Source organism: Triticum aestivum, chromosome 1B, assembly GCF_018294505.1.
Source record: "Triticum aestivum cultivar Chinese Spring chromosome 1B, IWGSC CS RefSeq v2.1, whole genome shotgun sequence".
Taxonomy (NCBI): domain Eukaryota; kingdom Viridiplantae; phylum Streptophyta; class Magnoliopsida; order Poales; family Poaceae; genus Triticum; species Triticum aestivum.
Genome location: NC_057795.1, coordinates 456014383 through 456029300, shown reverse-complemented (window position 1 = coordinate 456029300; position 14918 = coordinate 456014383).

The following is a 14918-nucleotide window of genomic DNA, read 5'->3' as shown; positions in this document are numbered from 1 at the left end:
GCCCGCTGCCGCTGAATGAGAAGGTGGCTGCTATGGCGGAGCTCCACAGGCTGTCCGGGCTTGCAATGCGGTCTGTAATAGACCATCTTTGGCCGAAGGGGCCTAAGCCGGACAACTATTTTGGTTTGGTGCAGCAATTCCTTGGAGCCGTGTCTCGGATTGACGCCATGAGGAGGTCGGCGTGCGTAGAGGGTGCGCGGATGGCTCTAGCCCGCGTTAAAGCCTATTGGACGGATATGGAGGCCACTGTAATAGCGACCCAGGATCCGGCGGGAGGCCAATATCCGGCCGAGCACTACTTGGCGCAAGTCATAGAAGGTGCCCGCCTAATAGAGGCGCAGTGCTCAAAGAATGTCTTGTTCGAGTGAGAAGTCGAACCATTGTAGAAAACAATGTTTTAGTTTAATTATGAGGCTATGTTTATACTTTTGCCCGAAAGTATGATTGTATCCCCTTTGCGGCCATTTTTATATGTATAAGTAATCCGAAAGATAGCAGTCATTGGCTTCAGCCCCCACGCATATAATGATGGGGTGTTCGCAAAAAATATGCTTAATCACACTTGATCCAACGTCTTGGTCCATTAAGGAGGTGATCGCACGTCGAACTAGGCAACCGGACTATATAGCTGTAACACTTTCGCTTAGCCATGGGAGTATAATGATGGGGCTACTATGTAGCCCCTAGTACCTTCACGTGCATCCGAATACGGGCGCATGTGTATATGGCCGGGAAACGGCCCTCCGTTAATGCGGAGGAATCTTTAGGGATTCCGGTGAGTCTTCGAGTGGTTGAACAGTCTCTCGCTGTATCATGACAGTCAGTTTTCGGCTTTCTCTACTGAGGCGCTCATCCGGAATAACCAGGGCACGATTGCAGTAGTTCTCCTTTGGCCTGCCATAGCCGAATGATAATTGAATGTAAGGCGGCAAACCCAGGAGCCGGGCAAACCCAACATTTGACCAAAGACATGATTCGGAGCTGATGCATATACGGCCAAACTCGTGATGCCAAACACTCCCGAGGGTATTCGGTCTTTGTAAAGGAAAAGAGACTGACAATAGCCTATTATAAGCCCTTAATTCCTAGGAACGTGCAATTTAGTCTGCCGTGGCCAAATGCCAATAACGGCAGTATCCTCTGTGGGTATAGAACCCATGGGATGGTTAAACAACAAGAGGCAGTAGAAAAGGTTTACACAGGGGCTTAATCTAAAAAGAAACATGTTGAACGGGGCCCTGCTGCACGTCTGCGCCTTTGTCTCCATTGTGCCGTATCCTGGAAGGGTCTCGCACGAACGTTGTCTGTAAAAAAAGAAAAACTCGTAGGAGACTGCAACGTAAGTATGCGATTAATAATAAAAGTGTAAGAAGTTGGCCTGCCAATAAGGTCGAGCCAAGTGTGGGGCTGTATTAAAAATTTATAGCCCTTGGTTTCAGCTATGGGGGTACGTATATGGTGCCCTGGTTGAACTGGGCTACCGGACCCGTCTAACCGTGTCTGTGGTCTTAGTGACCGGGCATGTATGTGATATTTGGAGGCCGCTTACAGTCCGGCCGCCAGGGCCGTCGTGTGTTCCTCTGCGCGCGAAGAGCGCTCCGTTATTCCGCTAATGGTGATGACACCACGGGGACCGGGCATCTTGAGTGTAAGGTAGCCATAATGCGGCAATGCATTGACGCGGGCGAAGGCCGGTCTTCCAAGCAATGCATGATAGCCGCTTTGGAAGGGAGCGATGGTGAAGAGCAGTTTTTCACTTCTGGAGTTGCCTGGGGAGCCGAATGTTACTTCCAGCATGACGGAGCCACTGCCGTAGGTTTCAACGCCTGGTATCACCCCTCAAAGGTGGTGTTGCTTTGGCTAATTCTGGATGGGTTTATCCCCATTCTGCGGACAGTGTCCTCATATATTAAATTGAGACTACTGTCGCCGTCCATGAGACACGGGTGAGACAGTATCTGTCTATTATTGGGTCGAGCACCAAGGCCTGTGATCCCCCGCGCCAAATATTAGTTCGGCCGTCCGTGTGATCGAAAGTGATCGGACGAGACATCCAGTAATGAGATGTAAGTACGATGGGCTCTACATCATGCACGTCTATGGGCGCACGTCCATGCCTTCTCGTGGATGTGTGAGTCGCTGGATCATGTTTACTATTTTAACCTCTGGCGGGAATTTTTTCTGTCCCCCAGTGTTCGGCTGGCGAGGTTCGTCCTTGTCTTCACTTGGTATTTCTCTCCCTTTGTGTTCGGCATTTAATTTGTCGGCCTGCTTGAAGACCCAACACTCTCTATGGGTGTGGTTCGCAGGTTTCTCCGGGGTGCCATGAATTTGGCATAGTCTGTCCAGGACTCTATTCAGACCGGATGGTCCCTCTTTACTGCCTTTAAGTGGCTTCTTTTGCTGATCGGGTCGAGAGCCCCTGAATCCGGCATTGACCGTCGTGTTATCCAGGCTCTCTTCCTTGTTTTGGCGTTTTTTTTATTACGCCTTGGCTTCCCGTTGCCATCCCCTATTTCGGATGTGGTGGGGTCGCTGGTGCCTTTACGGGCTAGCCAGCTATCTTCACCCGCGCAAAAGCGGGTCATAAGGTTTGTGAAGGCTGCCATTGTCCTTGGCTTTTCTTGGCTGAGGTGTCTGGCAAGCCACTCGTCACGGATGTTGTGTTTGAATGCCGCTAAGGCTTTGGCGTCCGGACAATCGACAATTTGATTCTTCTTAGTGAGGAATCTATTCCAAAGCTTGCGGGCGGACTCTCCGGGTTGCTGGATTATGTGACTTAGATCGTCTGCATCCGGAGGCTGGACATAGGTCCCTTGAAAATTGGCCCTGAAAGCGTCTTCGAGTTCCTCCCAACTCCCAATTGAGTTTTCGGGGAGGCTTTTCAACCAGTGTCGAGCTGGTCCCTTCAACTTGAGGGGAAGGTATTTGATGGTGTGGAGGTCATCCCCATGAGCCATGTGAATATGCAGGATAAAATCCTCGATCCAGACCCCTGGGTCTGTGGTTCTGTCGTATGCTTCTATGTTCACAGGTTTGAAGCCTTGTGGGAATTCATGGTCCAGTACTTCTTCGGTGAAGCACAGGGGGTGAGCATCCCCTCTGTATCTGGACGCGCTGTGGCATGTAGTCGGCTGTTGTTGTGTCCGGAGTTTATTCCGGACTGGTATCTGGCTTGTGTGAGCGTTTGGGTGACCATATTCCTTCGCCGGGGTGTGTATTTTAGGTCCATAGATGGACCTGGCTGCACCGGCCTTCTTATCCAGATGCTCACGTAGATCGTGCACAGTGTTCGCAGCCGCTCTGTTATGGTTGTGAAGTGGTACGTCTGGTTTCTTGGTCGAATTTTCTTTTGGTGGAACAGCCGCGTCGTCGAATTCTGGCAGTAGTTTGCGCTTCGGATAGCTTTTCGTATGGCGGTCATCACCATATCTTTCTTTGGTGTCTAGCACTTTATTCCATCTTCGGCTGAGCTTTTCTTGTGCGCCTTGAGCCGTTGCTTCTGCTTTTTTAGACTTCTTGCGGTGGCCATAAGCATTATGTGGAGGTTGTCTCATTACACTTGTTCGTCCGGGATTATGGATGCATCGTTGTCCGGACTATCTTCCTGTTCTGGGGCGGCTTCATGAGCTCATCCCTCCGGATCATTGTGATCGGGTATTTGCTCCGAGCTTGATTTGGCGTGACATGGCTCATCCTGCTCCATCGCTGGGTCCATGTGGTCGTTGTTGCTTTCGGAGTTTGCGGGTATATCAACCCTTCTTGCGCTCTTGTCGCTATTTTTGCAATTGCTGGACTTTGAGCAGCATCTACGCCGCCTTTTTAGCTTTTGCTCGGGTGTTTTATCTTCCGGATTATCGCTGTCGTCCTTATTGGGTGTATCTACCATGTATATATCGTGTGACAAGGTAGTAGTCTCGCGCCCCAGGGATTCTAGAGCTTCTCCTGCATCGTCGTCCATACCGTCGATGCCTTCAGAGTCGAAGTCATGCACGTCGGTTAAATCTTTGATCGTGGCAATGAAGTGGGTGGTGGGTGGGCACCAAATTCCTTCGTCGCCTGCTTCCCACTTGGGCCAGACATAGTTTGGCCCAGAGCCTCCTAACAAAGAGAGAGACCTTAATAAGTTCAGCATGTTGCCAAAGGGTGAGTGCTGAAAGATGTCCGCAGCGGTAAACTCCATTACCGGAGCCCAACCTGGCTCGGCTAGCTCAAGAGCGAGCGGACCGGGACCAACAGCTGGATATGAGTCCAGGGGCCTAGGGTTACAGGCCTCCGCAGAGGTGAGACCTGTGGTCGTCTCCTCCGTCGATGAGTGTGCGGCCTGCGGGGCGGGGTCCAGCCCTCCGTCCATAGGCAACGCAACTTGCCCTGGATGTAGATCCGAGGCTGGTTCGGGGATGATGTCCCGAGCATTGTTCGACAGCAGGTCTAGGCCGTGCTCATCATGACTGTCCGTTCCTGGCGCAGGCTCGAATCCGTCGAAGATCAAGTCTCCGCGGATATCTACCGTGTAGTTGAAGTTTCCGAACCTGATCTGGTGGCCAGGGGTGAAGCTATCGATCTGCTCCAACCGGCCAAGCGAATTGGCCCGCAGTGCGAAGCCGCCGAACACAAAGATCTGTCCGGGGAGAAGAGTCTCACCCTGGACCATGTTGTTGACAATTGAAGACGCCATCAAGCCTCAAAGCGACGACACAGAGGAACTCTCAATGAAAGCACCAATGTCGGTGTCAAAACCGGCGGATCTCGGGTAGGGGGTCCCGATCTGTGCATCTTAGGCTGATGGTAACAGGAAGCAAGGGACACAATGTTTACCCAGGTTCGGGCCCTCTCGATGGAGGTAAAACCCTACTTCCTGCTTGATTAATATTGAAGATATGAGTAGTACAAGAGTAGATCTACCACGAGATCGTAGAGGCTAAACCCTAAGAGCTAGCCTATGATCGTATGATTGTAATTGTGATCGGCCTTCTAAGGACCATCCTCTCCGGTTTATATAGACACCGGAGAGCTAGGGTTTACATGGAGTCGGTTACAAGGAAGGAAACATAATATCCGGATTTCCAAGCTTGTCTTCCACGCAAAGGAGAGTCCCATCCGCACACGAGCCGAAGTCTTGAGTCTTGTATCTTGACGCTTCTATAGTCCGGACGATGAATATAGTCCGGCTGTCCGGATACCCCCTTATCCAGGACTCCCTCAGTCGACGTCACTAGCTTCAAGATGCGTACGCATCTTATTCTTCCAGTAGGGGTAATCAGTGCCATCGACATAGCTGAAACTCCAGGTGGTTAAACTGAATCACACAGAACAAGGGAGCACCTTGCTTTGATACCAATTGAAAGTGCTAGTATTCGACTAGGGGGTGAATAGGAAATTTTATGAAAGTCTTCAAAATACGAATGCTTTGAAGGCAAACAATAGAAATGAACCTATTGATATGCAGCGGAAGGTAGACTACACTAGGCAAGCCATAGTCAAGTAAGCAATGAAGTGAAAGCACGAAGACTATCAGCAGCTAGGTAGTAAGGATCAGGATGGAAGATAGTATGAAGCCAAGCAGTAAGCAGTGTTCACTCGGTGAAGTCAATCAGATCAGACAAATGTGCAATGACTTCACAAAGACAAACTGTAAGTAAAGAGAGGTGAAAGATGGAACCAGTTGCTCGGAGAGGACAGAGAGTTGTTGGACCAGTTCCAGTTGTTGTGACAATTGTACATCTGGTAAGGGAGGCTGAGATTCAACTCAGAAGACCACGTCTTCACCTTATTCCCCTTGAGCAAAGAACACTTAGTCCTCGCCCAATCACTCTGGTAAGTCTTCAAGGGAGACTTCCAAACCTTCACAGACTTCGTTCACCGGCAATCCACAATGACTCTTGGATTCTCAGGACGCGACGCCTAACCAGCTGGAGGATTCACAGTCCTCAAGTGTAATAAGTCTTCAGATCACGCGGATAAAAATACTTCAATGATGCCTAACACTCTTTGGCTCTGGGTGTTTTGGGCTTTGTCCTCGCAAGGATAACTCTCTCAAAGGCTTCTAAGGTGGGTTGCTCTCAAATGAGAAAAGTTATGCACTAACTCTGAGCAGCCACCAATTTATGGTGTAGGGGTGGGCTATTTATAGCTAGGAGGCAACCCGACCTGATTTGTCCAAAATGACCTTGGGTCACTAAGGAACTGACACGTGTCCAACGGTCAGATTTCAAACACACATGGCAGCTTGACTTGGGCTACAAGTAAAGCTGACTCATCCAGCTCTGGATAAGATTTGCTCTCATTATCTTCGCTTGAAGACATAGGATTTGGTTTAGCATCACCTCAGTCACTCTGACTTTGTTCACTTGGACCCCACTTAACAGTACGGTGGTTCCTATGACTCATCAAGGAAGAAAAGGAAACTACGAAACAACTATGTCTTCGTACTCCATAGTCTTCATGCGATGTCTTCTCATGTCATAGTCTTCAATGTGAATATCTTCACAGACCACCATTGTCTTCAATGTCTTCACACATTTTTAGGGGTCATCTCTGGTAGGTAAACTGAATCAATATGGGACTACTACATGTGTTATCCTGCAATTCTCACAAACACATTAGTCCCTCAACCAAGTTTGTCGTCAATACTCCACAACCAACTAGGGGTGGCACTAGATGCACTTACACCTAATCAACATGAAGACAATGCTCAGCCTAATGCCAATCCTGAAGATGAAGACAATAGTCAGTCTGATCAAAATCTTTGTCCAGCTCATCCTCGGGTTGCAAATGAAGTCCAGATTGAGAAAATTATTGATAACACCAATGCACCTGGTCCTCTCACTCGATCAAGAGCTACGCAACTGGCAAAGTTCTGCGGTCACTTTGCCTTTGTCTCTATATCTGAACCGAAGAAAGTTGAAGAAGCCTTCATGGAACCTGAATGGTTTCAAGCTATGCAAGAAGAGCTTCAGTAGTTTGAGCTGAATAATGTCTACGAGTTTGTCAAACATCCTGATCCTCGCAAGCACAATATCATTGGCATGAAATGGATCTATCGCAACAAGCAAGATGAACTTGGACAAGTTGTCAGAAACAAAGCTCGCCTCATTGTTCAAGGTTACACACAAGTGGAAGGAATCGACTTCGATGAAACCTTTATTCCTGCGGCTAGGCTTGAATCCATTCGCATACTGCTAGCCTATTCTAACCATCAGAACATTCTTCTGTACCAATTGGATGTGAAGAGTGCCTTTCTCAACGGCAAAATCAAAGAAGGAGTGTATGTCGCTCAACCGCCTGGTTTTGAAGATCCAAAGCATCCCGATATGGTGTACAAGCTCAACAAGGCACTATATGGCCTCAAACAAGCACCTCGCGCTTGGTATGACACACTCAAAGAATTCTTAAAGAGCAAAGGCTTCAAACCTGGTTCTCTAGATCCCACTCTCTTCACAAAGACATATGATGGTGAACTGTTTGTGTGCCAAATATATGTGGATGACATTATCTTCGGCTACACTGATAAGAGATATAGTGATGTGTTTGGATACATGATGCAAGAGCAATATCAGATGTGCATGATGGGAGAGCTGAAATTCTTCCTTGGTCTTCAAATCCGTCAACAGTGCAATGTCATCTTCATATCACAAGAAAAATATCTCAAAGATTGCCTGAAAAGTTTGGAATGCAAGACTGCAAAGGGTAAACGACGCCAATGCCAACCAAAAGTCATCTTGGCCCTGACAACAATGGTAAAGAGTTTGATCAAATGGTATACTGCTCCATGATTGGTTCTTTACTATACTTATGTGCGTCTAGGCTTGATATTATGCTTAGCGTTTGCATGTGTGCCTGATTCCAAGCGGCACCAAAGGAATCGCATCACCTTGTTGTGAAGCGAATTCTTCGATATTTGGCTCACACCCCAACACTAGGATTATAGTATCCAAAGGGCTCATCGTTTGATCTAGTTGGATACTCAGATGCCACTGGTACGCATCAATGCTATACAAATGGTTTTTAACCCCTTTCTGCGACGACATTTGGAACCATTGCCTAGTGAGTGACGGTGATAGGGGCGTCCTTCCCACACGACCCAGAAACCGTCGGGGTTATGCCCTCCTAGCACACACGCTCAGCAAAATGAGGTCGTGTGCGACCGGCGAGTGGATCAAATACGGTTATATGTATAGTAGTGATAAAAAACAATGATACAGGCGAAATCATTTCCGGTTGTCAGTACATCCCACACAGTCAGCCCCCGCTAAATGTTTCCATTCGTATGTACATTCCACACAGTCCATCCAAGGAATATGTTTCCATTAGTATGTACATCCCACACAGTTAATCCAAGAAGTACCAAACATTTGCGATGCGCACAACATCACAAACAGTCAATAATTTTGAAGCATGTGTGATAAGGAGACTATCGCAAACATTTAATAAGAAAGAACTGTGTGCGATGTTGTTGTTAATCGCACACATTTTTTCTTGGCTGATCGTATGTGCAGTGGAGATTGATCGCACACGTTTTTTCCTGGTTGAACGTGTGTGCGGTGGAGATTGATCGCACACACAGTGGATCCTAGAAACGTATCTGATCTCCACGGCTATTGCAGACGTTTCGCATTTGCAAACCATGTGCAGTGTAATCCCTAATTGGTCCCTAATTAATCCCTAATTTAAAAATCACATTATTGAATTCGAAAGTAGGCAATCACTTATTTCATATCCAGCCAGGTTTATTACAAATATAGGTTCAACCATGAATGCATAATTCGATGCACAGGTACATACACTGAAGAACTACAGAAGCACCAAGTAAAGAATGATGAACCACAATTGTACTAAATACTATAAAGAGAGAGGAGAAATACATTCTGGTTGCTGGAGAAGGTGAAGCAGAATGCCCATATTGTGCCCTTCTCCATGCGTAATGCACACATGACTCTAGGTCAACCCCTTGTGATGGCTGCCCGTCCATCCTTCACTGTCTGAATTACGATTTCTCAATGCTCATTGTAGTCTGGATGAAATACTTTAACCTTCATTGCATGTCCACCAATCATGTACTTTGCGAGGTAATCTTGAGTGAACTGCTTTGGGAACCACTGCGAACGAAAAAGATTCAGACATTGTTGTCTAACAACTCATTATGGGCAATAAAAAGAGAAGGTTGCATAGTTTGTAGTTACCATCCTACAGGTCACTGTTGTGTTGGATAGAGCATAAACAAATAATTTGCTTGTCACCATTCGTATCTTTTTGCTAACAATCCTTATTAGTTTCCTCACTTGATGCTTGTTCATGAATATCTCATTGCCCCATACGCAAAAAGGGTCGATGTGTGGATCCTTGCCAAGGGCATATGTACTTACAAGCAACAAGTCAATATTAGAAGCTAACAAGTGTCCAGGCATGGATCTATATGCACTATATTATGGAACGACGAGGGAGTACAAGCCGAGGGATGAAGCTAACCTCAGCGGAAAATGGTGGCCACTCCCGTTGTTGTCCTGCATAAGTAGTGTAAAGGCATGATAAGTACGGCAACCTTAACATCAAACAAATATAGCAAAAGTAAACAATATCATCTCCAAATGATAGCTTGAATGTGTTGGTTTCAGCATGTCGTTAAAGCATATATAAAATGAAAGGCAATGTTACCGACAGCAGGCTTAACAGCCATCAAATATTGCAATTCAAACTGGTATTTTTGAAAATGAATAGAACGTAGATAATGCTTAAACAACACTGGATAAATGTGTAAAACTGAAATAAAGGGCATGTGTTAAGTACACTAGGCATAACTGGAACCAAATATAGCCATTCAAACCGGTATTGACGCAGTCAAGCGGCACAGTTCCAACTTGCACATAATGAACAACACATTGTGGATGATTGAAATAAACAAGGCATAAATGATCAGTATAACAACCAAATATAGCCATTGAAAACGGGACAGAGTCTCACTGGAACCAACCTGACAAGCAAATAAAGATAAACAAGGCATATGCTTGAAAACTGGACAAATGCTCACTGCAACCAACCTAACAAGCAAATACAGATAAACAAGGCATCTGCTTGAAACTAGACAAATGCTAAAAAAGCAACCTAACAACCAAATACATATTAACAAGGCATCTGCTTGATAACTGGACAAATGCTCACAGCAACCAAAATAAGACAAAATACATATAAACAAGGTATCGGCTCGATAACTGAAAAAATGCTCACTGCAACCAACCTAACAACCAAACACAGATAAACAAGGCATCCACTCACTATAAACAACCAAATATAGTCATTCATGAAACTGAAGTGGAAAATTCATACTTAAACATCACATAGCCCTATTGAACAATACATTTTTGCATAACTAAAATAATTAAACACGGCACAGTTATAGCACCGCACAACAAATGCTACAACAACAAAGGGTACGGGTTGGCAAGCTAGAAAAGGTAAGATTTGCTAATAGGATGTTGCCTCACATTTCATGGACAGGATCCTTCCAGTTGGAAGAGCACAGACTCATGGTGGAAGAACCTTTGTGGGTGCCCTCGTCGTGGTTGTGGACGATGAGATCTGACTTGGCAATTGAGGATTCCAAGCCGTCGCCGTAGAACGTGTCCTTCAGAAATGACAAAATGGGCTTGATGGCGTATAAGGATTGCAAATCCTTGACCGCTTGGCGGATGAGATCGGCGGCAGGGCCGTCGAAGAGATCGACGGCATTTGAGCCAGACGGGTTGGGGATGGACCACGTAACCTGTGACATGGCCCGCATGAAGCCGTCGCTGTCGATGAGCTTGATCTCGTAGCCAGCTTTCCCAAGATATAGTAATATGCAAGCCTGCCGACATGAAGCCTTCGACATGGCAACGTAGTCAACGTCTTCGCCGGCTTCTGCGGTGATGTGTTGCTCCGGGATCGATAGGTCGGGGTGAATGGCGGCCACCTCCCCAACGTCCATCGGGGAGGCCATGATAAACCACTTCTTGGCCGAACACTCGTCGGGCTCCCTGGAATACATGGTTGAGCTTAGGCTGCGACATTCTGGAGTAGGGGATGTGGATCTGGTGGGGAGGGACACCACAGGTCTCATCTAAAAACTCAGGGGCGTGGGGCGATGGTATGGGAATCGCTGGGTAACCTAAACTTTATTATCTAAGCTAGGAGGAACGGGCAGACCGACATGGGTTGGCGGCGGCCACGAGCTAGGGTTCGAGTGGGGAGGGGGCGGGTGGGGGACTGTGTGGGGGGGGATTGTGGTGTTTGAGGATACGCCGCGGCTACTGAAAATTTTAGTAATGGTGGGCGAAGATGGTGGTGGACGAGGGAGGGCGACGGTTCAAATGCCTCGGCTACTGCAATTTTACTATAAGGTCGATGCTGGAGGAGTGTGGGCGACGGTTGAAGTACGGTGACTACTAAAATTTGGGTAAATGAATTGATGTGGGGTGGGAGTTCCCAAGATCACGCACGGTCCAATAAGAATATGCGTGTATGATAATAAGGAAAAGTGGCGGAACCACCAATTTTTGCAATGCTCAAGGCGGGTAGTTTGTTTTTATATTTCTAGCTAGCTGGTCTATCGCACACGGTTCGTCCTAATATCTAAATAAACTCACCCGCCTTTAGCTTGCACAGTCTTGGTGATTTTACAGCGCACTTGCATCACACATGCTTAAGCCAGTATCTAGACCATTTTTCTCGTGCTTGCGCAGTCATGGTGATTTTATAGCGCACTTGCATCGCACACGGTTAAGCCAGTACCTACACCATTTTGCTCGCGCTTGCGCAGTTGTGGTGATTTTACAACGCACTTGCATTGCACACGGTTAAGCCAGTACCTGCACCATTTTGCTCGCGCTTGCGCAGTCATGGTGATTTTACAGCAGACTTGCATCGCACACGGTTAAGCCAGTACCTGCACCATTTTGCTCGTGCTTGCGCAGTCTTGGTGATTTTACAGCGCACTTGCATCGCACACGGTTAAACCAGTACCTGCACCATTTTGCTCGTGCTTGCACAGTCGTGGTTATTTTATAGCACACTTGAATCGCACACGGTTAAGCCAGTACCTGCACCATTTTGCTCGCGCTTGCGCAATCATGGTGTTTTTACAGCAAAAAAATAACCTATAAAAACATAGTCTAGAAATTAGCAAAACAAGGATGATCCCAAGGTTTATATAATATGCAACTTCCCACGGGGTAACCCATCCTTGGCCTACTCCAGCCCGAGCACGCTTAACTTCTGCGTTCTATTCGACTAGGCTAGTGGATGGGAAGCATCACCTTGCTATAGGAGTTGCCTCCTTGCCTTTAATGCATTTCACGCTGGTCAACCTATGGGACCTACTCCCTCCTATCATGCACATTTGTTCTTTTAGAAACTGTGTGCGGTGGACGGTGTGTCGCCGCCTTGCCTTCAATGAGCACTGACACTTGTAGCGGGAAACCGATGGGAGAAGAGGCGGGAAACCGAAGAGAGGAGTGGCACGAAACGGTAGCCTGTTTAGAAAACGTACAAGAGAAGGAAGCATGAGCTAGCACGACGCATGCACATAGTGCTTACCCATGTATTGCATGTGCTGTCGAAAGGGCTGATGGTTGTAGTTCGATCTGGGAGCATCCAACGGTGCGGACGTACGATCCATGGGGTTTGGGTTCGGACCAATCAGAACGCATGACTTAGATCGCGCGCGGCATCGGCCATGGTTTGGTAGGCGCACGACTTTCGTTTGGCCTTTTTATACGTTAATTGAGTTTCCTAGGCATTTAATGTCCATAATTCAATTCTGAACTTCAAATACATGATCCAGTTCACCAAAATGGCTAAAAACATTATACATGTGTCCTTGGGTGCATGTTTAGATCCCATGCCAGGAATGGGAATGAATTACAACCGTACCGGTGTTTTGGCTCATCCTCAAACATTTAGAATCTCGGTTTTTAAATCCCCGTAAATCCTAAACTCACCAGGAAGTCATGAAAGTTGGCATGGTGACACGTCATGGCGCATATATGTCGTGGTAAAAACATTGTCCAATTTGGGCCAAGCTTTATTATGAACCTCTTACAAATCGAAGCTTCTCTCAATAAGAAGCCTTGTGGTTCCGATAGGGAAACGTGTTCCCCTGGTTGTCGAAACATAATCACAGCCTCTTTTCGCCTTGTATTTTCTTCTACGGGCAACATGGAACGACATGATATCCATGCTGAAATTTGAACTTATTCTGGGTTCATTTGGCCTTTTTATACACTAATTGAGTTTCCTAGGCATTTATTGTCCATAATTCAAATCTGAACTACAAATACATGCTCAAGTTCACCAAAATGGCAAGAAAAATTGTATATGCATGTGTCCTTGGGTGCATGTTTAATTAGGTCCCATGCCAGGAATGGGAACGAATTACAACCGTACCGGCGTCATGGCTCGTCCTCAAACATTTGGAATCTCGGTTTTTAAATCCCATAACATCCAAAACTCACCAAAAGTCATCAAAGGGGGCATGGTGTCACGTCATGGCACATATATGTCGTGGTAAAAACAATGCCAATTTGGGCCAAGCTTTATTACAAACCTCTTACAAACCGGAGCTTCTCTCAAGGAAGCCTAATGGTTCTGATAGGGAAATGTGTTCCCCTTGTTGTCGAAACATAGTCGCTCCCTCTTTTCGCCTTGTATTTTCTTCTACGGGCAACATGGAACGACATGATATCCATGCTGAAATTTAAACTTATTTAGGGTTCGTTTGGCCTTTTTATACACCAATTGAGTTTCCTAGGCATTTAATGTCCATAATTCAAATCTGAAGTACAAATACATGCTCAAGTTCACCACAATGGCTAGAAAAATTATACATGCATGTTCCTTGGGTGCATGTTTAATTAGGTCCCATGCCAGGAATGGGAAAGAATTACAACTGTACCAGCGTCCTGGCTCGTCCTCAAACATTTGGATTCTCGGTTTTTAAATCCCCATAAAATCCAAAACTCACCAGAAAGTCATCAAAGGTGGCATGGTGTCACGTCATGGCACATATATGTCGTGGTAAAAACATTGCCAATTTGGGCCAAGCTTTATTACAAACCTCTTACAAACTGGAGCTTCTATCAAGCAAGCCTGATGGTTCCGATAGGGAAATGTGTTCCCCTTGTGGCGAAACATGGTCGCTCCCTCTTTTCACATTATATTTTCTTCTACGGGCAACATGGAATGACATGATATCCATGCTAAAATTTAAACTTATTCAGGGTTCGTTTGGCCTTCTTATACACTAATTGAGTTTCCTAGGCATTTAATGTCCATAATTCAATCTGAAGTACAAATACATGCTCCAGTTCACCAAAATGGCTAGAAAAATTATACATGCATGTGTCCTTGGGTGCATGTTTAGGTCCCATGCAAGGAATGGGAATGAATTACAACCTGGTCGTGTTTTAGCTCGTCCTCAAACATTTGGAATCTCAGTTTTTAAATCCCCATAAATCAAAAACTCACTAGAAAGTCATTAAAGGTGGCATGGTGTCACGTCATGGCACATATATGTCGTGGTAAAAACATTGCCAATTTGGGCCAAGCTTTATTACAAACCTCTTACAAACCGAAGCCTGTCGCAAGAACCCTCATGGTTTCGATAGGGAAACGTGTCCCTTGTGGGCTAAACAATAATCGCTCCCTCTTCTAGCCTCGTATTTTTTTCAACATGCAACACGTACAGAACAACAGGGGATTCGCGCTGAACTTTGAAATTATTCAGGGTTCGTTTGACCCTTTTTATTCATTAATTGAGTTTTCTAGGCATTTGATGTCCATAATTCAAATCCAAACTACAAATACATGCTCCTGTGCACAAAAATGGCTAGAAAAAATGTACATGTGTCCTTAGGGTGCATGTTTAGGTCCCATGGTACGAAACG